At 43.6% G+C, this 25,222-nt stretch overlaps 1 long non-coding RNA gene across 1 annotated transcript in view; it reads right to left on the bottom strand.

Annotated features, from left to right (window-relative positions):
• LOC148686957 (uncharacterized) overlaps positions 1–24,841 on the bottom strand; it is a 28,451-nt gene extending 3,610 nt beyond the window's left edge. The window contains exons 1-3 of the long non-coding RNA XR_015948596.1: positions 24,603–24,841; positions 6,633–6,846; positions 5,365–5,538 (exon numbers count right to left, since the gene is read on the bottom strand). This is a non-coding gene — a long non-coding RNA (uncharacterized LOC148686957). The remainder of the gene's footprint in view (positions 1–5,364; positions 5,539–6,632; positions 6,847–24,602) is intronic.
• Between the last annotated feature and the right edge of the window lie 381 nt (positions 24,842–25,222).

Genomic DNA, 25,222 nt, shown 5'->3' with positions numbered 1-25,222 from the left:
GGAAGACAGGAGTGCCTGGTGTGCTATGGTCCATGAGCTCACGAAGAGTCGGACACGACTAAACGACTAAACAACAACAACAAGGTACTATAAAACTATCTGTCATTTGCCCAGGCAGGTGCATTACGTGACTCGTGAGAGCAGCAAAATAACCAGACTGTACAACAATGTTGGGATAAAATCAGGCCAAATCTTTATTTGGAGAGCCAGTGTGGTGTAGTGGTTAACAGTGGTAGACTCATAATCTGGGGAACCGGGTTTGCGTCTTCGCTCCTCCACATGCAGCTGCTGGGTGACCTTGGGCTAGTTACACTTCTTTGAAGTCTCTCAGCCCCACCCACCTCACAGAGGGTTTGTTGTGGGGGAGGAAGGGAAAGGAGGTTGTTAGCCGCTTTGAGACTCCTTCGGGTAGTGATAAAGCGGGATATCAAATCCAAATTCTTCTTCTTCTTCTTCTTGACAGCAGAAGGCAGGGCCAGGGTTGGCATGGCATTGGGTCCTAGGGTCAGTTCATCATCCCACAAGCCCCATTTTGATGTAATGGATCTGCTGGGTTTGGATCCCTCAAAGCCTGTACGACGGGAGTCGGCCAATGTTGAATCTTACCATAATGAAAGCCAAGCAAGCAAGCTCTCACTGGGGGACCAGGGTGCAGATTCCAACCAGGCAAATACCAAACCCATGCTTGGGTTTGCTGTGGTCAATCCTTCCCCCCCAGGCCCCTTATGGGGCCCCCACTCTACTATGTTGATCCTGACCAATGCTATTTCCAAACAATATTCTTCCACCTAACAAAGGCCACAATTTCACTGAGGGAAAGGCAGCGTGGGGGGGGGGGACCCAACCAAGTGCCAGTCAGGTTGAGAGAGAAACATTCCTTCCCAGCCCTGTCAACCAGCGACCCTAAATTGCTCAGTGAATGTTCTAACCTGAGCGTGGGCAGGCAGGAAGCTCTCAAAGCAAAATGAATGTGAGCTCCAGGGGAATCAACCTTATATAAGTTTTCCCCTCCGTTCATCACCAAGGGCTCATGGGGCAGCTTTTCCCCCATGAGTCCATCACACAAAGAAGATCCTGGGCAAAACCTTGCCCAGTATTTTGCTGCAATCTATGGGCCACAGCACCGCTGGGTAAAGGTGTCCAGTGCTTATTGGGCAGAGAATGGGGCTTCCCAGATGCCCTGGAGAGAAATCTCACTTGCTTGTGATCTTACTTGCTTGTGCAGCTGCCAAATCAGCCAGGCCTGGTTAAAAATGCTTTTTTTATCATCTGAAACTGACCAGCACACTATAACTCTGAGATATATTCCAGAAATGGGTATATCCTAGGCTACTCAATGAACTTTCTACAGTACGGCATATGCACCGCAGATGTTGGCAATGCTACATTTTGCTACACACTCAGATCTCCAGACCTACAAGGAACACATCCTGACCGTGGTATTGTCACCGGATTAAAATAATAACTGAAGAGCAAGCACTGATAAAAAGGAAGAGTACCACTTGCTTTACCACGAGGAAAATGTAACATGAAAGCAGCCTTTGCATTGCTGAACACCCCACCACCAAACTCCTACCACGTCATCAGTCATTCTGATTTAATCATCAAAAGTAGGAATCCTGAATTACAGTGAGAAACATTTTCCCACAGCGTATCTTAAACTCAGCAGTCGCGTGTCCATGAACACCCAAAACTTTAAAGCTCATCAGAACCTCAAAGTTTTGAAAAGTTTTTGGGTCTTCTGGCTTGCTGGTTTGGGGGGGGGTGGAGTTGGTTTTTTTTAAAGTACCATTCCACACTTCTAAGCCTCATTATCAGTTACTTTTAATATGAAAGACGAAAATTCAGTTTGATTTTTTTTCCCCTATTCCCTGGGTTCGCAGTGTTCCTGTATTAAGAACAGAGTGCAGTCATTCACACAGAAATTATGTATGGAATATCTTATTCTAATGGCCAGCTCTGCTGCCTCTTAGCAATGAGTGTAACAGAAAGGAAGAACCTAAAATCTCCTGGTATTTCTTATTCGATATGCATACATTTGCACATGTAAGTCAAGAGGTGTACAATAGAAAAATCAAATGATTTAAGTGTGTGCATGTGAACGAGATCAAAGCTATTTTATTTACTTGCTTGTTATTTCACTCTTGCCCTGCTTTTCAGCTCAAAGGGCTCCCAGAGCAGCTCATATAAGATCAATAAAAAGAAGCCATTCCCTTCCTACAGGCTTAAAATCTAAAAGACACAATCCAAAAGTAAAAGGGACAAGGAGGGAAGAAAGCAAGTAAACTCAGGCACTGATATTCTCTTCACGACAATCTTATGACGTAGGTTAGCCTGATAGATGATGTCTGTCCCAAGATCACCCAGTGAGCTTCATGACTAAGTGGGGATTTGAACGTTGGACTCCCAGGTCCTAGTTCAACATTCTAACTATCACACTATACTCAATGTAGGCTTCAAGGAAGGAAACCAAGGGGCAAAATGAACACTCACGCCCTTCAAGATCCCATTAAGCGGGATTGCTTCCAAACAACTATTAAGGACCATCTGCTTTCAGAATTCCCTGATAACATCGAGGAACACTGGACCAAGCTAAAAACATCCATTATTGCAGCCTGTGAACAAACTGTTGGATACCAAACCAAGAAACAGCAGGACTGGTTTGATGAGAATGACAGTGAGGAAGGCCTTTCATATCTGGCAAAGAGATTGAAATTGTGCCACTAAGAAAAAAACCTATGCCAACACTAAGGCTGAGGTTCAAAGAAGAACCAGAGAACTAAAAAACACCTGGTGGATTAAAAAAAGCTAAAGCGATCTAGCACTTAGCCGACACTCATGATGCACAGAGGGTTTTTTTAAGCCACAAAGACCATCTATTGGCCAATAAATACAGGTGAAACTCGGAAAATTAGAATATCGCCGAAAAGTGCATTTATTTCAGTAATGCAACTTATTATATTATATTTTTCTTTTAATTTTTACAAATGCTTTCTTTTGGAAATTCCACAGTAATAAAACAAATAGTTACAATAATACAAAAATAAACATCGCTATTACATTTCATTAATTACATTCCATTTATAATTGACCCGCCTAACAACAAATAATTAAAATTACAACAAATAAAGGCTTGACATATCTTGCTTTGCATGTCATGCATCTATCTCATATATTGGTTTCATCTTTTAAGTTGTATTACTGAAATAAATGTAACAATATTCTAATTTTTCAAGTTTCACCTGTATGCCCCCTATGCTCAGCAGACGGCATCACACTTCTAAAAGATAAAGAAGCTATTGCACTGCACTGGAAAGAACATTACCAACATCTCCTTAACCGCAACTTCCCTGTAGCTGCTGAGGTTCTCCCACAAATTCTGCAAAAACAAGTTAGAGATGAGCTTGCAGTATCTCCAAATCTGGGAGAGTTGTGTACAGCTATTAACCAAATGAAAAACAACAAAGCCAGTGAACCTGATGGGATACCTGCCGAAATCTTCAAGGTGGGCGGAATTGAACTTACACAACAACTTCACAACCTCATTGAAAAAATCTTGGAAAGAGAAGAAATCCCAGCAGACTTTAGGGATGCCAAAATTTTCAATCTCTTTAAAAAAAGGTGACAGAACTGATTGTGGAAACTATCAAGGCATCTCTTTATTAGGTGCGGCTGGCAAAATTCTTGCAAGGATCTTAGCAAACCGTCTCATAACAATATTCGAGGTGACCCTTCCTGAATCCCAAAATGGTTTTCGGCCATCTAGGGGGACAGTGGACATGATTTTCATCGCTCGACAGCTTCAAGAAAAATGCAGAGAGCAAAACAAACCCCTGTATATCGTGTTTATTGACCTGACTAAGGCTTTCAACACTGTAAATGGTAATGCCCCGTGGACTATCCCTCTGAAAATTGGCTGCCCAGATAAATTTGTAAACATCACTCAGCTCCTCCATGATAATATGATAGCAACAATCGCAGATAACAATGGCTCTCAAAGTGAACCATTCACAGTGGGATCAGGTGTTAAACAGGATTGTGTTATTGCCCCAACTCTGTTCATTATTTTCATTGCCATGATCCTACACTTTGTTGAAGGGAAACTCCCCACTGGAGTAGAAATCATATATCAAACAGATGGAAAGCTCTTCAATCTGAGCAGGCTGAAAGCAAAGAGTAAGGTTACCGTAACTTCCATCATAGAGCTTCAGTATGCTGATGACAATGTAGTGTGTGCACGCTCAGAGGATGACCTCCAAACCATCCTAAATATCTTTGCAGAAGCTTACAAAAAGCTTGGCCTATCACTCAACATCCAAAAAACCAAAATGCTGCACCAACAAGTACGAAATAACCCCTCTGCAGTGCCACAAATCCAACTCAATGGTGTAACACTGGGAAAATGTTCCACTTCTCCTACCTAGGCAGTTATCTTTCCACAAGGGCCAACATTGATGCCAAAATCCAGCACTGCCTGAGCTCTGCAAGTGCGGCTTTCTCCCGATTGAAGTGCAGAGTGTTTGAGGACCGCGACATTCGCAGGGAAACCAAAATGCTTGTTTACAAAGCTATTGTAATACCAACCTTACTACTGTATATGCTTGTGAAACATGGACCACTTATAAACGCCATCTCCAACTCCTCTAAAGATTCCATCAACAGTGTCTCTGAAAATTTTTACACATCACTTGGGAAGACAGGTGAACTGATATCAGTGTACTGGAAGAAGCAAAGATCACCAGTGTTGAAGCAATGATTCTTCAACATCAACTTCGTTGGACTGGTCATGTTGTGCGGATGCCTGATAATCACCTTCCAAAGCAACTGCTCTATTCCAAACTTAAAAATGGAAAGTGTAATGCTGGTGGTCAACAAAAGAGGTTTAAAGACTGTCTCAAGGCAAATCTTTTTTAAAAAAAGTATTATAAACACTGACAACTGCGAAACACTGGCCTGCGAGCGCTCCAGTTGGAGAACAGCCTTTACCAAAGGTGTCATGGGCTTTGAAGACCAGGGCACTTGAAACAGGCCCAGTGAGGAAGATCTAAGTAAATGGAAGGAAGGGGGTTCTAAGGAAAGGACAGAAAGGACAGAAATCATGTATTCATGATGAGACTGCACCCTTGATGATATCATTGGGGCATTGAGCCAAAAGCCTTGTAATCGGACTAAGTAATAGTCAAGCTGTTTACTGACATTTTAGGAAAATAACTCGGTTATCCAAGTTCAATTTCAAGTGAAGATCATCATAACTCCCCTCCCTCAGGACAAGTACGGACATAACTCATACACTAGAAATTAGCAGAAAGCGTGTTTCCTGTTGTGATGGCAAGTCTCAGTTGACTCGATGGAGCATGGACTTACCAGATTTGCACTTCACCTTAACTTCAAGGATCCATGGGATTAACCTGTTCTGTTCTGCAGTGTGTAGGCTCTTTCCAGAAGCCAGCTCTCTCCGGCACTAGCTTCATCCAGCTGGACCAGCCAGTTGTCTAGAACAGGGCAAACACGTTTGTTGATGCTAGATACCGGGTCTCTCTGAAAATAAGACATAGCCATAAAATAAGCCGTAGAGGATTTCTAGGGATTTGTGGAATATAAGCCATACCCCGAAAATAAGACATAGCCGGGTCGGGGCCCAGAAGCGCCGCACGGAGCGCCCCGAACCTCCGGGACCCAGCAGCAGCCGCAGCAAGAAGAGGAGGAGGCTTGCTGGGTCAGCGCCCAGCAGCACCATGTGGAGCGCCCCAAGCCTATGGGGGGGCAGGAGGAGGAGAATAAGACTTGACAGGTTGGCGCCCAGCAGCACCATGTGGGTTGCCCTGAGCCTCCGGGAGCCGGCAGGAGGAGGAGGAGGCTTGACGGGTCGGTGCCCAGCAGCACCATGCGGAGCGCCCCAAGCCTCCGGGAGCCAGCAGGAGGAGGAGGAGAAGGCTTGACAGGTTGGCATCCAGCAGCACCGTGTGGGTCGCCCCGAGCCTCCGGGAGCCAGCAGGAGGAGGAGGAGGCTTGACGGGTTGGCACCCAGCAGCACCATGCGGAGCGCCCCAAGCCTCCGGGAGACAGCAGGAGGAGGAGGAGGCTTGACAGGTCAGCTCCCAGCAGCACCATGCGGAGTGCCCCAAGCCTCTGGGAGACAGCAGGAGGAGGAGGCTTGCTGGGTCGGTGCCCAGGAGCGCCGTGTGGAGCGCCCTGAGCCTCCAGGAACTGGCAGGAGGAGGAGGAGGAGGTTTGCCGGGTCGGCGCCCAGCAGCATGCATGGAGCCCCCCCCCCAAGCCTCTGAGAGCCAGCAGCAGCAACGCCGGCTGTGGCAGAAGGAGGCAGGCGCCAAGAACCGGCGGCTGCTGCAGCAGCACTGACAAAGCACCTAGCAGTGCCACACGCCCTGAGCCCCGAGCAGCAGGACCCAGCAGCAGCAATGCCAGCCGCGGCAGGAGGAGGCAGGCAACCAAAACCATACTTAATTAAAAAATAAGACACACACCCCCGAAGATAAGCCATAGGCTTATTTTCTTGAGGAAAATAAATATAAGACGGTGTCTTATTTTCGGAGAAACATGGTAATAATGGCTGGGTGCACTTCCCTGCTATCTTGGACTCAAGATGTTTGGACAGCAAATTCAGGCATTACCTTGCTGCAACAAATGCACTCGTCCTTCCTCCAGGTCTGGCAAAATGGCTTGGAGGCATGCCAAACAGGCAGATGGGGATGCTCATCTTGTATTTCTGTTGCATGAAGTTGGGTGGGAAATCCCAGCTCTCTGTGCTTCACATTTTAACATTAAAATGGATACTAACTCTGGACTGGAAGAGGTATGAGCCTGCAGAAGTCCTCGCTTAGAATCCTAGGCAGACCAAAAAAACAAACAAACCTGTCAATGACTTCTATTGATCTGCCATTGGTTTAAAAAAATCAATTTTCAGTTGGACACTTACAAGCTTTACATAATTGCATTATTCATTTAAAGTGCAATTCTGTATGCCAGGAGTCAATCAAGTTCAATGGGACTTACTCCCAGGGGCTGCAGTCCTATGCTTGGAAGCAAGTCCCATTGAGTTCATTGGGACTTATTTCTGAGTAGAGATTTAATCAATTGTACTCTTTGTATCCTCCCCCCATCCCCGCCGTCTTGAAATTTATATGAGACAGAGAACATGGAGAACATTTGTTGTTGTTGTTGTTGTTGTTGTTGTTGTTGTTGTTGTTGTTGTTGTTGTCGGAATTACCGTATTTATTGCTCTTATTGCTGCCTTTGTTATTGTTGCATTACCATCATCACCATTATTTCAAGCACATACTCCAGACTAATATAAAGCTCATCACATAATGTTATATTTAATTTCATTTTAAGTTCCTACTGCAGCTCAGAGAAATATTTTCCCAATAACCATCTCAGACCCCAGCTTTGTAGTCCCAGTAAGGGAAGCCACTACTGCTTCCACTTGAGGAAAGGCTATTGACTTGCAGATCTGAATTGAAAGTCACCCTGGCCCCTTTCCTCCTACGCACAGAATCAGTAGCAGAGCTTTCAAGCCCAAATGTTTTATCTGGCCAACTCTCCGTGGGAAAGCATCTTTATAAAGTGGTAGATTCCCGGCACTTAGATCTCATCACTAACTTCCCTTGCAACAAACAGATCAACTTTTCTAAAAGGGTGGGTTTCATAGCATTAGGAAGAGCCATGCACCCGAGGAAGGCAAAAGCTGCTTGTGAAGGTGAAAACCACCCACTGTTGTTAATCTGCCGCAAGGCAAGCATTTGAAGAGGCACACTTTCTTCTCACCCAGCTCTGGCTACAAAAGGTGAGATAGCAGGGCATAGCTGCCAAGTATCCCGTATCCGCCGGGCAAACCCCTTTTTTCTTACCGTTTCCCGGCGGTCTCCCGTTTAGGTTAAAATCCCGGTATTGTCCCTTAAATCAGCTTCGGCCCGGCGGCCATTTTTCTGGTGCCGCTTTGTCCTTCTATGGGCACCAGAAAATGGCGGCGCCGGAAGTCGCTTTTACGTGTTTCCGGTCATGCGCGGAAGCAACTTCCGGCGCTGGCGCCGCCATTTTCTGGTGCCCATAGAAGGGCGAAGCGCCACCGGAAGTTGCGTCACGCAACTTCCGGTCATGCGCGCGCTGCCGATCCCAGATCTTTACGTCCGGAACTTGGCAGGTATGTAGCATGGTTTGCTGCTGCTGGAAAGGTAGCCAGTGTGAAGCCATTTTGGTGTGGTGGAATACAGCTCCCCTTAGCCTTGACCATTGGCTATCCTGGTTGGAGCTGATGGCAGTTGTAATCCATAACACCTAGAGGGCACCATGTTACCTACTCCTATGCTAACAAATACAAGAGGCTACCCCAATGCGGCATCCTCTGTGAAATGCTGAACTCTCATTATCCCTGGCCATTAGTCATGTTGGCTGGAGATGATGGGAATTTAATGGTTCCAGGTGATTAGCCTATTTTACTTTGATAAGACATTGCTGCTCCTACACACTCCTCCCTCCAGCTGACTTATGGTCAGAGCTATAAAAAAAACCCCAGACATTGTGCCTTGTGATAAACTGATATGATGACTTGATTACCAATGATAAATAGCTGCTATGGGCTCAAGAACATGCCTTGCCATCTCACCTTTCCTTGAATTATTTGACTAGCCAAGGAGGCCTTAAGACTCAGTGCAGTTTGTCACATACAATCTGTTCTAGAAGTCTTGCAAGATCAGACTGCAGCCTCCAAATGATGTGTGTGCTCCTTCTGACACTCTTTTGACTGCACATGAACTGTGTGTTCATGAATAATCCTCCTCCAACCTCACACTAGTTTTCATTTCTCTGGAAAAGCTCATTTGAAAGTGGGAGACACCATCCCTCGCTCACAAAGCCCACACAGATATGAAAGGAGCTACAAAAGCAAGGTGAAAATAATCAATTAGGGAGACTCCCTTGGTATGTTTCTATGAAGTGGATTTCAGTTCATGAAAGCTGGTGCCATCATAAATTTGATAATGTTTAAGCTGCTGCACAACTCAGTTGGCAGCAAGTGGTGAATTAAACACCAGATATGACAAAAGATCTGTAGGTTTCAAAGGTGTATTTTTCTTTGAATGAGATTTGTGTGCTGCTGCTGCTCTCATAGCTCACACAGAGCAAATTCTAAGTCTAAATCTGGCCTGCCAAAACCAAATTACATTGCATTGCATTGCATTGCATTGCATTGCATTGCATTGCATTGCATTGCATATTATATAACCTTATATGGAAAAGTGCATATAAAGCTTTGGCAGAGCAATTGTATCAATGTCCATTCAGAAGGAAGCCCCAGTGGGGCTTATTCCCAGAAAAAAACATGTGTAAGGTTGCTGCCTTATATAAATATGTAAAAGAGAGGTAGAATGGATGTATACAGGGGCAAGGAATAGTACTGCAGCAGCAGCAGACTCTTGCCCCTGACCATAAACATTCAGCAGAGTTTCATGAGCCACCTTGAAAGGCTTTGAGGTCAAAAGGCAGAATATAAACAAACAAGGGAATCAATCAAGGAATCCTTTCGCCAAGCCTTCATACTTCTGGAAATAGCCTCAGAATAAATCACACACACAACAGTAAATCGGTGCCAGTGTACACAGTGTGAATAATTTATTGTGTCGTCGGGAAATGAAGCTTTGTGGCATGTGCAAGAGGGAGTGGATCACACCCTTATTTTGCATCCCAGCCTTTGCCAACCTGCTGCCCTGCAGAAGATTTGGGCTTTCCACCCCATCGTCACCCTCAGCGGCTGCACCATGTTGGCAAAGTCTCTTCTATCCCTATTTGAACAATGAACTGGTTTGTTTAATGAGAAAGGTGCGTCAAGGACTTCCAGTATCTTTACAAGTCTACTCTTAATGTGTACACTTTATTTTACCTGGCATACATTTTATTAATCTTTTCAAGCACCCCAGACTGAAATTATACCAAGCAAAAACTTGTGATTCCATTTGAGGGGCAAGGTTGCTACAATTTGTTGGCAATGCAGGCAAAGTAAAGTAATGCAGTTTGATTATTTATTTTTTCAGAATGTTAAGGACAGCTCTGCTGGATCAGACCAACGGCCTCTCTAGGCCAGTATCCTCTTTCCCACAGCATCCAACCAGATGCCTCCAGGAAGCCCTCAAGCAGGCCATGTTGGTTGGGGTTGATGGGAGGTTCCAACAACAATAATAATATAATATTTTTTTATTTATACCCCGCCCTTCCCGGTTCAGAAACCTGGGCTCAGGGCGGCTAACAACGAATTTAAAACACTTAATTGTAATACAACATAAAAGCAGCATAAAATACAGTATAAAAGCATGAATAACAATAAAATTCATTGTTCTAAAATCAATTTGAAATCCATCCAATAAACATTAGTCACCAGGGCTAGCTGGCTATATTAGTCCTACTTAGGCCAGTGAGGAGGCCAGGGGACAATTAGCTGTGGGGTCCCAGAGCGGGTAAGCTTCATAAAAAGGGGGGGGAGAGAGAAGGGAAATAAAAGATCAAGCTGAGTTCAAATTAAAGGCCAGATGGAATAGCTCTGGCTTACAGGCCCAGCAGAAGGAGGTTAAGTCCTGTAGAGCCCTAGTCTCATGGGACAGAGCACTCCACTAGGTTGGAGCCATCACTGAAAAGGCCCTGGCCCTGGTGGAGGGTAGTCTGACTTCCTTAGGGCCTGGGACCTCCAAACTATGGTTATTCATTGCCCTTAAGGTCCTCTGTGGGGCATACCAGGAGAGGCGGTCCCGTAAATATGAGGGCCCTAAGCCATCTGGAGGGCACAACCTTGGGGGAGGCTGGCCTGGCCTGGCCTGTGTATTCCCTCTGCGTGTTTCCTTTCCCACAAAGCAGGCTACTCTTTAAACTCCTCAAAGTCTAAGGAGCATTCGAGATGTAGTTACAATACAGTGCATGCCTCAGCAGCATCTCCCATTGGTATCTGGAACCAGAGAAGTCTAAAATAACATTTTGAGATTTCTTTGGGAAACTTCATGAAAGGCAGAGGAGAGTGAAAAACAAACCAAGCGGACCTGCATTCAGTTTTCCTGAAACTGAATAACTTCTCTTCAAGTGGAGTATGAGCGTGTCTATCCACTGAGTTTTTATTAAAACCAAGATGTTTCCTTTTTTAAAAAAAATCTCAACTGATCTCTGAAAAGTATTTCCACAACTAATACTATGTTTCTATCCATACACATACTGGACTGTCATTGTAGGAATTTTCATAACCACTGGATTAAGTACCATGGTTTTTGTTTTGGAAAAACATACTCTTGTAACATTTATTTTGGAAAATAAGCAATTTTTTTTAAAAAAAAATGATTGCATTGGAGATCATATTGAGGGAAATGCCATTGAGCAACAGCTTATATGGAGGAAGGCAAACCTTGGGAAGTTCTTCTCACAGGACTGAACTAGGAATTTTGTAGCCTGGTCCTCACTAAAAAAAAGGGTGGCGCTGTGGGTTAAACCACTGAGCCTAGGGCTTGCTGATCAGAAGGTCAGAGGTTCGAATCTCTGTGACGGGCATAGCTGCCAAGTTATCCCTTTTTTACAGGGATTTCCCCTTATGCTGAATAGGCTTCCTCGCGAGAAAAGTGGAAACTTGGCAGCTATGGTGACGGGGTGAGCTCCCATTGCTCCGTCCCAGCTCCTGCCAACCTAGCAGTTCGAAAGCACGTCAAAATGCAAGTAGATAAATAGGAACCGCTACAGCGGGAAGGTAAACGGCGTTTCCATGTGCTGCTCTGGTTTGCCAGAAGCGGCTTTGTCATGCTGGCCACATGACCTGGAAGCTATACGCCGGCTCCCTCGGCCAATAATGCGAGATGAGCGTGCAACCCCAGAGTCGGTCACGACTGGACCTAATGGTCAGGGGTCCCTTTACCTTTACCTTTTACCTCACAAAATGGAAGATCCAGTGTTGCAAGTTTTCATGTTACTCTTGAATATCCCACTCAATATGCTAATAAAAGCCTCTGGGATCTCTCTGCCTTTGGTCCTCCAGATGTTGCTGAACTACAACTCCCATCTGCCCTAGCTGGCCTGGCCAATGGTCAGGGAAGATGGGAGTTGCAGTTCAGCAACATCTGGACGGCCTAAAGCTCCCCACACCTGGTTTACTGGAAAGAAAAATGCCTACATCACTCTTGGTCACCTTGCAACAATAAGGCAAGTTCAAAACCTGCACCTACAGAAATTCTGAAGAAATTCTAAAGTGCCATGAGAATGAGGCAGAAATAGAGAAACCTCTTTTGCAGGGGAAGCAAGAGAAATTGGAGGACACATTTTTGGTGCAGCACTAGTTAATATTATTCCAATAAGAGTTGTATGTTTTTTGTTTTTGTTTTTTGCCTAAAGTGTGTGAAGAAATCACAGTCATCCTTTGGACTAAGGCCTTGGGCCAAATTTTAATCACCATTTTGAACCTGGCTCACTTTGTTGCTTCTGGATTACTTTAGCATAGATTCATCATCTGGTGACCTGCACAAGGGCTGATGAATGACATTTGTACAGGTCACTTGGATTATCTGCCAGCATGGTGTTTTTGCTGCTAAAACAGATGTCATTTTTTGCATTTCCAGGAAATTTCATAGCCTCTTCTTCTCCCCCCTCGGCAGCCACTCTGAATGGTTTAATACAGGTTTATTTTTATTTCTTTACTTTGGTGATCCTACACGATCCTTTATCCTTTTTGTGAGCAATTCTACAAACCAAAATAACTATGTCACCGATTCAGATCCTGAAGTTATCCCAGCAAGGGAATGTATATTTCCCATACAACCAAGGAACAGAGGAGTAAGGCTCAGACATGTATGTTTAGTGCTCTTTGGTTAATCACAATATGAGATCCCACTTTGTAAAGCTGGACTGTGAGGATTCATGAATTTGGGTCTATTATAAAGGACACATAATGTGACTCCTGGAATATCCCAGGGTGCATCTGTTGCTTGCATGAGCAGCTGCAGTCCTAAAATTTCTTGGCATTTTAAAGCAGGTCACTGATTCTTCAGCTGATCATAGACTAGACAAAATTCAGGGCTCTTCCACCTTTTGCCCCATGCTTTTCTAGGCACAGGTCTGCACTTTAAAGCTCTGTTTCCTAGCACTCTTCTCTTTTTCCCCATGTGCTTTCCCCGTGAAAATCCGCTCTTTAATGCTGAATCGTAACAAATGGCAGTTACATTTTCCGTGGATTGCCATTTGCTCCGATTCTGAGGTAAAGAGCTTTCATGGGGAAAGCACTAGGGCAAAAAAGGAGAATAAAGCACTTGGATGTGGCACTTTAGACCTGTGCCTAAAAATGCAGCGCAAAAGGAAGTCTGGACGAGCCCTCATTCTATTGAACAAACCCTGGAAGAATAATGAAAGCAAAAGTAGCTTTTCTTTTCCCCACTCCCCTTTGATGGTTGTGTGTGGCTAGGCTCCCTCTTCAAACTACAGAAAAACTTCATCCCATCTCATCTCATCTCGTACCATAACATCTTTTACCATCCCATCCCATCCCATGTAGGGACACGGGTGTCACTGTGGTCTAAACCACTGAGCCTCTTGAACTTGCCAATCAGAAGGTCGGTGGTTCAAATCTGTGCAACGGGGTGAGTTCTCGTTGCTCTGTCCCAGCTTCTGCCAACCTAGAAGTTTGAAAGCACACCAGTGCAAGTAGATAAATAGGTACTGCTGTGGAAGGAAGGTAAACGGCGTTTCCCTGCTCCCTGGCTTCCGTCACTGTGTTCTGTTGTTCGAGAAGCAGTTTAGTCATGCTGGCCACATGACCCGGAAAGCTGTCTGTGGACAAACACTGGTTCCCTTGGCCTGAAAGCGAGATGAGCGCCACAACCTCATAGTCACCTTTGACTGGACTTAACCATCCAGGGGTCCTTTACCTTTACCTTACCTTACCATACCATACTTTGTTTGTTTGTTTGTTTGTTTGTTTTATTTAGAATATTCATATTCCACTTTTCAACAAAAAGTTCTCAAGGCAATCTACAAGGTAGCTTGCAGATATTTTTCAATAAAGTGGTTTACATTCATGGCAGAAATGAGATTTTCTTAACAACAACAACAACAACAACAGAGTCCCTCAGGGATGCATTGTATTTTGTTTGAAGACGGTTTAAAATGGCTTTGCATTGTTCTCTTCAAAGTTAAGAGCTCTTGGAATTGCATAACAATGTTGGCAAGCGGAAATAAAAGGGGAAAGAATGTCAAAAAACAAACAAACAATAATATGTGCACATCCAGTGCGTCTGAATTGTTGGAATATTCAGGTCAGATAAAGGAAAGTAATTCTTCACACAGCTCACAATTACACTATGAAACCCCCCTCCCTCAGGAGGCAGTGATGGCCACCAATTTAGATGGTTTTTAAAAAAAGACTGGACAAATTCGTGGAGGAGAGGGCTATCGATGCTACTAGCCATGTTTTACTGTAGTTTGAGGCAGCGATGCTCCAGAATACCAGTTGCTGGAAACCACTGGAGGGGAGAACGCTCTTGTGTCAAATCCTGGTTGCAGGTTTACCCCAGGCATCTAGCTGGCCGCTTTGAGAATAGAATGCTAGGCTAGATGGGTCATTGGCCTGACTCAGCAGGCTCTTATGTTCTTATATTCTTACATTTCAGTTTGAACCCTCCCCTGTGTGTGTTTAACTTGCCACAGGATCTTATCCCCATGGCCAGTCTCTCAATCCCTCACAGCTACGTGCTCATGACCTTGGCTGAGGCATCACAACTTGCCAGCACAGCACAGTGGCTTCCCTCAAGCAAGCAAGGGGAAAAAAAAGGTTGTTTGGGCCAACAAGGTCACGAAAACCTACTTATATATATATCTATCCCCTGTAAATGAGTCTGCACTTCAGACACACTCCTCTGTTCCTTCAGGCACAAATAAAATGAAAGCACATTTCACAGCAGCGCAGGAGAACATTTATCAGAGAGTAAAGTAGAACAGGACGGCATTGCTTTATCACTTAAGGTGATGAGAGCGACAGGCAGGAAGAAGGGAATTTAAAAGCATGGGAACATTGGCAGTATTGACCTACTTTTGAATCAGTTGTTTTTAAACACTCTGATAGGCTGGAAGGAACGCTTTGACATCACTGGAACAACTATGATTGGCCAAGAGCAGCTGAGATTCCAAAACACCACATATGCTTGTACCCAAAGGCACTTTGCTGTGCAATTGAGTTTATTAGTGAAATGTCACACTGAGAGTAATAAGCAAATGTTAATTAGGCCAGATGTTGAATATTTATCTTTCTTCTCTGGGTCCCAGGAATCTCCATAAAGAAGCTCTCAGCCACCTGTGGTGAGAACTAATATTTAGGCCTTTCTTCACTTCCATACAGGCTTTAAGGATATTCTCTCTTTCTGCAGTGTATGCCTCCTCCTCCTCCTGAATCACCCCGAGAACAGTAAATGTCATATCCATGGCTGCTGAAGTAACTAATTCACCTTTATCAGAGGCTCAGAGGATGTTAGCACAAGTACTTAAGCATTGTTATTCTGGAATATTCTCCATTGTCTGTGTCAGGTATTGCTGAAATGCAGCTATAATCCCAGTAACCTGCACGAGGAGGAGGAGGAGGAGGAGGAGGAGGAGGAGGAGGAGGAGGAGGAAGAAGAAGAAGAAGAAGAAGAAGAAGAAGAAGAAGAAGAAGAAGAAGAAGAAGAAGAAGAAGAAGAAATTATTAGATGGAGTGCTGTTGCCTATGGATGAAATTATACCGGGCAAAATCCTGCACTGTGCATTATTTATTTAATTTGTTTATTTCAAAATATTTATGAATTGCTCAAAATCATAGGTCTCAGGGCAGATTTCCAACATTTTTTTTTTTTTACTTTAAAAAAAAAAACTTTTTTTTGTTCCAAAAATAAAATACACAATAAAAATACAGCAATTTGTTTCCTCTTACATCACTTTGCCAGAATCAAACAAACCTTTTCCAACATGTTATACAAATATCCACAAAGGTAAGTAAAATCAAATCCCATAGTACTGCCAAATTAAACACTTTGATTTCTCAACAATTTTCCAGTTTAACAAAAAGAAAAGAACAAGAAAGAAGCCTAGCCCTCCTTTGGCTTCCTAACAAACCCAAAAGTATATTCCAATCCTACCTGTGCGCATAATCCAAATCATTACCCTATCTTTAAACTTTTTCCATACGCTCTTGCTTCACTATATCTCAATCAGTGTCTTCCCCCCCCCCTCTTAATTATTTGAGTACAGGGCAGTTTTCCAACAGAATAAAATAAAGAAGAACACACGCCACAAATAAATCAGTAGAGTATTAAAAGTGGTCCGGTAAAACTGACATTTCCGAATTGCTCGCTGAAAGAAAGATGTTTTCATGACATGCTGAAATCCATAGGATGCCATTATCTGCCTCACCTCCTCTGGGAGGCTGTTCCATATGCACATAGTGGAACAAGATCGGGCACCTTTGAAGCCAGTAGAGTCTGGAGCATTGGGGTAAATGTGGCATTCCCACTGTCCCATCAACTTAAGGGCTGGTGCTATCATTAGGTCAATGCTGGAATTCTATAATTCTATGATGGGGGGGAAAGCAGTCTGGTTCAGCCACTCATTGTACTTGTTATTTGGTTTTTAAAGAGCCATATGAGGGCAAATGTTGCAAATAACTAGTTTGGCCCTGAGAGAACACAGATGACAGCCAGCTCTGCTCCCCACCCTAAGTAGTGCTGTGGTTATCAGCAAGTCTGTTAAAATCCCCAGAGTGGCTTCAGGGAGAAGCATCAGTGGTTTTAGATGCAGTTAAAAGTACAGACAACCACCTAGTTTGGAGTTCTCTTGTCTTCAAATAGGATTGATTCTTATTCTCTGCCCACCTGGGAGTTTTATATATAACCAGCAAGTGAAAAACAGAACCAATGTATGCCACAGCCCAATTTGTCTGTGGCAAATTATCTCACTTGGGAGTGTGGGGTGGGGAAGCATTTATCCTGTGTGCCTGTTGCTATTTTTCAGACTATTTGTGATTACAGGAACAGAAACACTTCTGGTTTCGGCCTATCCCCCTTGAATTTTTAACAACGTGACCGTGTGTCTATACTACCTGCATTCTCAGTACAGTGGAACCTTGGTTTATGAACACCTCGGTTTATGAATTTTCGGTTTACGAACACCGCGGACCCATCTGGAACGGATTAATTCACTTTCCATTACTTTTAATGGGAAAGTTCACTTCAGTTTATGAACGCTTCAGTTTATGAACAGACTTCCGGAACCAATTGTGTTCATAAACCGAGGTACCACTGTACAATTAAGAAGAAGGATATTAATAGTGAAATTGGGGGGGGGGGCAGAGAGTGAGGCCCTAAGCTATAGCTTGTTTAGTTTATACGTAAATCTGGCACTGCTTATGAGAATCAAACCTGCAGCCTTGGCATTATCAGACTTCCGGAACCAATTACACCCATGCTTCGGGTTAAGTACGCTTCAGGTTGAGTACTCCATGGACCCGTCTGGAACAGATTAATCCACTTTCTATTACTTTCAATTGGAAAGTTCGCTTCAGTTTATGAACGCTTCAGTTTATGAACAGACTTCTGGAACCAATTGTGTTCATAAACCGAGGTACCACTGTATTCTCATTTCGTTTTTAAAAGAAGAAAAAGTGAGGTGTAATATCCATCAGGCTCTTGTGACACCACCCATGTTTTGAGATGGCTTATTCTCTTTCCTGGTGCCTGAGCCATCCTTTTCTTTTCAGAACTTGTTTACTCAGGTATAACCAAATGCAGAATAATCAGTCAATTGGTTTTAGATGATTAAATCCTATAATTGGTAAGACTGAACAAAGGGCAGGCTCCCCATTGCTCCTGGCATCATGGAAAGCTGTTAAAGGTTTTCATCTTGCTTCCTTGTCCTGGGTGGCTGGCTGTCCCCCGCTCCCCACTTTCAAGCATGTGATTGGTTTTATATGCATCTCATAATTGGCCCCTCACAGCCATTGCTGCGGCACAACATTCATTGTTGAATGTATGCCAGTGTGGAAGGAAAACAAATATGGATCATCTTATGCAACCCTATGCTCACTCATCTGGGAGTAAATCACACTTAATCTAGTGGAGTTTACTTCTGAGTAGATGCAGAGAGTATTCCACTGTGAGGCAACTTTCAGTCAAATGCTACTTGTGAGAATTCCACAAAATTTTATTTCCTACTAAGCACTTTTAATTGGCAATGATTAGACACTCTGGGCAGCATTGCTACCTGAGGAACTCCAAAATAAGGAACACATTGAGAGGCCGTTAAACAATGACATATTGTGTATGTCAGAACACTAATTGTACTTTATTAGATACCTTTTGCAGTTATGGAGCATCACACAAATAAGGGTTTGTAAATAAGGAACTACGCCTTGAACTTCTTCTTTGGAGATCACTCATAGCTGATTAAGATTGTCTTCCATAAACACGGTTTTAACAGTGAGTCCGTAAGTGACTGTGGAAGTCAATTCTGGATCCACACGTCTTTCCACAGTGGGGACATAGGTTTCCAGGCAGGAGTTGATCACGGTGAGGGTTTGCCAAGCATGCCTTCCTCTTAGCAAATTACTCCCTTTTGTCTTCAAAGTCTACAACACCTTTGGCAAAGGCTGTTCTCCAACTGGAACGCTTGCAGGCCAGTGTTTCCCAGTTGTCAGTGTTTATACTACATTTTAAAAGATTTGCATTGAGACAGTCTTTAAACGTCTTTTGTTGACCACCAGCATTACACTTTCCATTTTTAAGTTCAGAATAGAGTAGTTGCTTTGGAAGACGATCATCAGGCATCCGCACAACGTGACCAGTCCAACTAAGTTGATGTTGAAGAATCATTGCTTCAACACTGGTGATCTTTGCTTCTTCCAGTACATTGATATCAGTTTGCCTGTCTTCCCAAGTTTTTCGGAGACACCGTTGATGGAATCTTTCGAGGAGTTGGAGATGGCATTTATAAGTGGTCCATGTTTCACAAGCATATAGTAAGGTTGGTATTACAATAGCTTTGTAAACAAGCATTTTGGTTTCCCTGTTAATGTCCCGGTCCTCAAACACTCTGCACTTCAATCGGCAGAAAGCCGCACTCGCAGAGCTCAGGCGATAATGGATTTTGGCATCAATGTCGGCCCTTGTGGAAAGATAACTGCCTAGGTAGGAGAAGAGATCAACACTTTCCTACGTTACACCATTGAGTTGGACCTAAGGACCTGGTGACAAGTCACATCAAGGCAATTTCACACAGGTTGAATGGGAGAACTCCTCCGCAATCTGAAGTTTCTGGCTTTGTGCCTCCACAAAGTACCTGACTCAATTCAGAATGATTGCCTCCTCATTGCTTTTGGCTCCTTTGTCTTGCACACATTGTGGAAGGCTTTCAGTTCACTCAATTCCATGGCATCATGGAAATTCTTTATCAGTGTGCTGCTTTTAAGTCTCTCACTCTCAGTCCTGGCCTTGGCATAATTCAGATGTCTCTGTTGGGTCTGTGGATAAGCAGCTGCATTCATTTTGGAGAGAATAATGCAATGTGCAGCAGCAAAGGGATTGGCCCAGCTCTTATGAAGACTCATCAGCAATAATGAAAACCTGATTTTTATTCTTATTTTACTTCTTGATTTTTGCAGCTTTCCATTACAAAGAGCAGATCTGTTGCATCTGAGCCAGGAAGGGATGTCTGTGTTCTGCCATCCTGTATTCTATCTAAATGGCACCAGAAATTAGGCTGATCTTATTGTACTATCTGGAGTCTTTGTTTTAGAGCTATTGTGAAATCTTTCTCCCCCACTATTATTGCCCCACTGATTTCTTCAATTTGAGGGAAAGCAAGTGGCTTTACTCAAAGTAGCCCCAGTGGATGCTTCCTTGAGTTAATTCTTCATCTCAATATCTCCCTGCTCTTTCTGATTATGGAGATCACATCACCAGTATTAAAATACTCTTGGGGCCTGTTATCAGCACCCACAACAATTCTGTGGAGAAGCCTGTGGAGTCCCCTTTGTGGATTCCTAGCTTGCTGGACTCAATGCCCTCTTTGACGTACAGAGTGGCATCACCTCCAGTGCTGCTTTGCTGTTTTTGCTATAGGGATGACATCCAGAGATACAGGTGAAACTTGGAAAATTAGAATATCGTCGAAAAGTGCATTTATTTCAGTAATGCAACTTCTTATTTTTTATTTTTATTTTTATTTTTACAAATGCTTTCTTTTGGAAATTCCACAGTAATAAAACAAATACCGGTAGTTACAATAATACAAAAATAAACATTGCTATTACATTTCATTATAATTACATTCCATTTATAATTGACCCACCTAACGACAAATAATTACAATTACAACACATAAAGGCTTGACATATCTTGCTTTGCATGTCATGCATCTATCTCATATATTGGTTTCACCTTTTAAGTTGCATTACTGAAATAAATGCACTTTTCGACGATATTCTAATTTTCCAAGTTTCACCTGTACATGTGTCCCGCTGGTTCTCTGCTTTTCTACCAGGTTTCCATTTTGCTTACTATATCAATGTTGTCTTCTAAGACCAAGCACTTCAGCTTACCCATCTTAACTCAGAGGCATCTAGCCTTAGCATATAAAAAAGGCATAGGCAAACTGGGCCCTCCAGATGTTTTGGGACTACAACTCCCATCATCCCTGACCACTGGTCTTGTTAGCTAGGGATCATGGGAGTTGTAGTCCCAAGACATCTGGAGGGCCCAGTTTGCCTATGCCTGATATAAACACTTGTGTAGTGTCTCTCTCTTCAAGTGTCTTGGGCATTTGCTTTTTGTCCAGCTGTGCTTTGCCGTCTCTGAACTGCTATCCTTTGCCTCTGCATTTAAATTTTCATCCATTTTATCATCTTCATCCCAAGGGGGAGATTTGTTCTAAACCTGACCCACCTCACAAATCCCCAACGATAGCAAAAACTGTGCGCACAAAAATGGCAAGGGAATAACTTCTACTAAATTATAGTCAACTTTTCTTCAAGTGCAAGCACTTATTTTATTCCCCAAAATAAATTTTAAAAATGCCACAGCAATTTGATGACATTTAACTTTTATTGCTAGAAATTATAACGCAGATAATATTTAATGGCTTGCAGATTGGCTTCTTGGCAAAGGATAAATCTCTGAAAAATAGCCTGGAATTATACCTATGTCATAGTACTGGAATATTTTATTTTCTACAACGTTACATTTACCCCCCCTTAATATTATCCACCGAAGAACGCACATAATAATGTTTTATTTCTTATACCCCTTCCATCTAACTGGGCTGCCCCAGCCACTTTGGGTGGCTTCCAACAAAAATAACAAAATCAAAAATTAAAAGCTTCCCAAAACAGGGCTGCCTTCAGATGTCTATGAAAAATTGTATAGTTGTTTAACACTTTGACATCTGCTTGGAGGGAATTTCACAGGGTGGGTGTAACTACTGCCTAGTTCCCTGCAACTTCACATCTCACAGTGAGGGAACTCTTATGCAAAATGGAACGGACAAAACAGAAGCTACAAACATCATGAATGTTGCACGCCATAACATTCTGATGGGATTAAAAGAGCATCTGAGCCCTATTTGGGGATTCAATGAGAACATGAGGGAAGCATAAAGCATGTAGGGGATGCAGGGCTGGAGGGACAATGCTGCTGCCTGTGTCAGGCATAGGCAAACTCGGCCCTTCAGATGTTTTGGGACTACAACTCCCATCATCCCTAGCTAATAGGACCAGTGGTCAGGGATGACGGGAATTGTAGTCCCAAAACATCTGGAGGGCCAAGTTTGCCCATGCCTGGCCTGAGTGCTAGAAGAAAGACCCGCTCCCTGCTGCATGGCCCATTTCCACCTGGCCAGACTCACCCTGAACAGCTAAGAGAGGCTCCTGGGAGGCCACTGGGACATTGCTGGAACAACTATTGGGTTGGGGCAACTAGCGAAAAAGGTTTAGAAACATTTTAAACGGTTCTAATTTTGGTTCCTCTGCTTCATTTTTGTCAGATTTGGTGTTGGTTAAATGTTTAGTTGGGGGTGGTGGTTGCTTTAATTTGGGAATAACTGTAAGCTGCTTATCATTGTTGTTATTATCGTTGTTATTATTATTGTCATTGGTTTTTATTGATTTATTGGTTTGTCTGTTGCTTGTATGGGATATTTTGTTTTTTTAATTTTTGATGTTTTGCTGTGTTTTATATGTTGTAAGCTGCCCAGAGTGGCTGGGGAAACCCAGCCAGATGGGCGGGATATAAATTTAAAATTTATTATTATTATTATTATTATTATTATTATTATTATTCAGAGGCATGCTGCCTCCGCTTCCAGCATCCCATACATGCTGGCTGCGCCCTTCACCTGCACTGACTGTGGAGTTCTGAAAGGGGATTCTAAGCATTTTCAGCTGAACACGCTAAGAAGTCTCACCATGATCACCTCCATTGTTATTATTATGGCTTCTGAACACAGGAAGGATTCCACGGCTGTTTGTGAAGAAGCCCCCTTCACACCTTCCACCCAGCAAGCAAAGGCCTGGGGCTACAGCCAGCAGGGACAAGGCTAGATTGCACAGCCCCACATCTTCAGACCAAGTGCCCAAATAGGGATCTAGGAGCTGGGTTACCATGAGATGAATGTGACGCTGTTTGGAACAAGGTGATGGTGATATGTAGAAAGATAGCAAAAGGTTGCCTAAGGGTTACTTGTTTGATGTGGTTGTGCTGTGTCAGCAGAGGGCAAAAGTTGTTACCCATCATCACTGTGATGAGTTTTTATGCTCATTACAACTACTACCAGGTGACTGGCATGCTTTGCTGTTCCGAGCCCAAGTGTCAGGGACCATGCTGAGGAGGGCGGCACTGAGGAGGAATGGTGGGAGCTTCCCCCTCCCCCTGCTTCTGACCAGGAACCTGAATCTTCCCAGGAACAGGAGGACAGTATAGCTTTGGAACAGTGGTTTGCAGAGGGATATAGTTCAGAAGGCAGAAGCTGGGAAGTACTGGATGGGGAACAGCTGAGAGAAGAAGCACTGGGGGGGGGGGGGAGTTAATAGATTCACTTTCTCTGGAAAGCATTCCTCCGCCCAGCCCAAGGACAAGAAGAGCTGATAAGGTGGCAGCACAGAAATCACAGAGATTATGAACTCAGGTTACAAGACTCAGTAGTGACGTGGGTTACTAGGGAGGAAGTGAGTGGAACCCTTAATTGGGAGTACCACCATTCCTAGGAAATGAATTCTTTGTTCTCTCGCTGTGATCATTAACATTTCTAACTGGTAAGAAGACTCCCTTTCCTTTGTTCTGCTTAAAGAGGAGGAGGAGGAGGAGGAGGAGGAGGAGGAGGAGGAGGAGGAGGAGGAGGAGGAGGAGGAGGGAGTTTGGATTTGATATCCCGCTTTATCACTACCCTAAGGAGTCACAAAGTGGCTCACAATCTCCTTTCCCTTCCTCCCCCACAACAAACATTCTGTGAGATGAGTGGGGCTGAGAGACTTCAAAGAAGTGTGACTAGCCCAAGGTCACCCAGCATCTGCATGTGGAGGAGCGCAGACGCGAACCCAGTTCCCCAGATTACGAGTCTACCACTCTTAACCACTACACCACACTGTCTCTACTGCCAAGGGGGGGAGGAAACCAATTCCCTGAAGCCCGACACCAAGAGACTGTGCGTTGTGAAGGGTGGCTGCAGAACAGCAACAACCCCTGGGCACACAAATGCTTTCTGGCCTTTGCCTAGAACAGCAGTGAGAAAGCCTCACTCTGATGCAATATCCTAGATGTAATTTGTTTGCTAGATGTAATTTGCACCGCACCCTTTCTCAAAGGAGCACAAGCTGCCTCCAAAGGTTAGTGTGACCGTTTTCTGGAATCAGTGAGAGTCGCTTGTGCAGCTCATAAGAACAAACTGACAGTCCATTAGGCACCAAAGCACACCGTCACCGGACACTTTTAAAAAGTGGTTCCCTGGCACTGAAATATATTCACTGGGGAATGAATGGGAAGGTGTTAGGCATGCACCATTGGCTCATTGTGCCAAGTATTTCCCCCCCTTATACAGTCGAACCTTGGTTTATGAACACCTCGGTTTACGAATTTTCGGTTTACGAACGCCGCGGACCTATCTGGAACGGATTAATCCACTTTCCATTACTTTCAATGGGAAAGTTCGCTTCAGTTTATGAACAGACTTCCGGAACCAATTGTGTTCATAAACCGAGGTACCACTGTATGAGGCATTTTTGTATGCTATTTCCACTAATACATGTACTATTTTGCACATTTGTTACGTCGTTTAGTAGTGTCCAACTCTTGATGACCTCATGGACCAGAGCACGCCAGGCACTCCTGTCTTCACTATTTTGCACACTTCACCCTAATACAAGCATTTTTAAAAAATAAATACAATGTTTGGCTAAAGAGCAACGTTGCAAAATTCTGAGAAGTATGAATTTTAACTGATGGCAATATTTGCAATATTACAAATGAGCCAAAGACACTGGATTAGATGGAATCAGCTTTACTTAGCAGCATGCTGCTACCAAACTATATACAATACTAAAACTAGTCAGAACTTAGCTTTCTTACCTTGCTGGTCTCTCCCAGAACCAATCCCTTGCTTGCATAGTTGTCTAAGTCTTCCTGCTCACATAAGGGCTGTATTTCAGAGTAGAATGGCTTCTCCCATCCCAATGCCAGAAAATCCCTCTTTCAAATCTCACTCATGCTACCTTTTCCTCAGCATCAGCACAGCCCCATTGTTCCCCCTCAGGAGATCGGGTTAAATATATTGGTCTATTTTGCAGAATTGTTATTTGAATGATCGTTTAAATAATGTGTGCGAAGTGCTTTGAGCAACTCAAACTACAACAAGTAGTGATTCATGATTCAGCTGCTGTCAAGAAATATTAAACCCCTTTGATTTCAATGAATCTTGGCTGCAATCCAATACACACTCACCTAGGAGTAAACATTTCAGTGGGACTTACCTGTGAGCCAATATACATACAATTGCACTGTTGGGCATATGGTTAACTTTCCCAACAAAATCAATACACTTTAAAGGTGCTTAGCTTTGGCAGGATTGGGCCTATATATATATATATATATAGTGTATAAGTGCTTTACATCTTACATTTTACATTTCAAGAGGTCTTACATTTCATTTCAAGTTAGGTGCATTTGTCTATTTTTCTATGCAAACACTA

This window comes from Zootoca vivipara, chromosome 2 (genome assembly GCF_965207765.1).
Source record: "Zootoca vivipara chromosome 2, rZooViv2.hap1.1, whole genome shotgun sequence".
NCBI lineage: Eukaryota > Metazoa > Chordata > Lepidosauria > Squamata > Lacertidae > Zootoca > Zootoca vivipara.
This window is presented reverse-complemented; position numbering and strand designations above follow the sequence as displayed.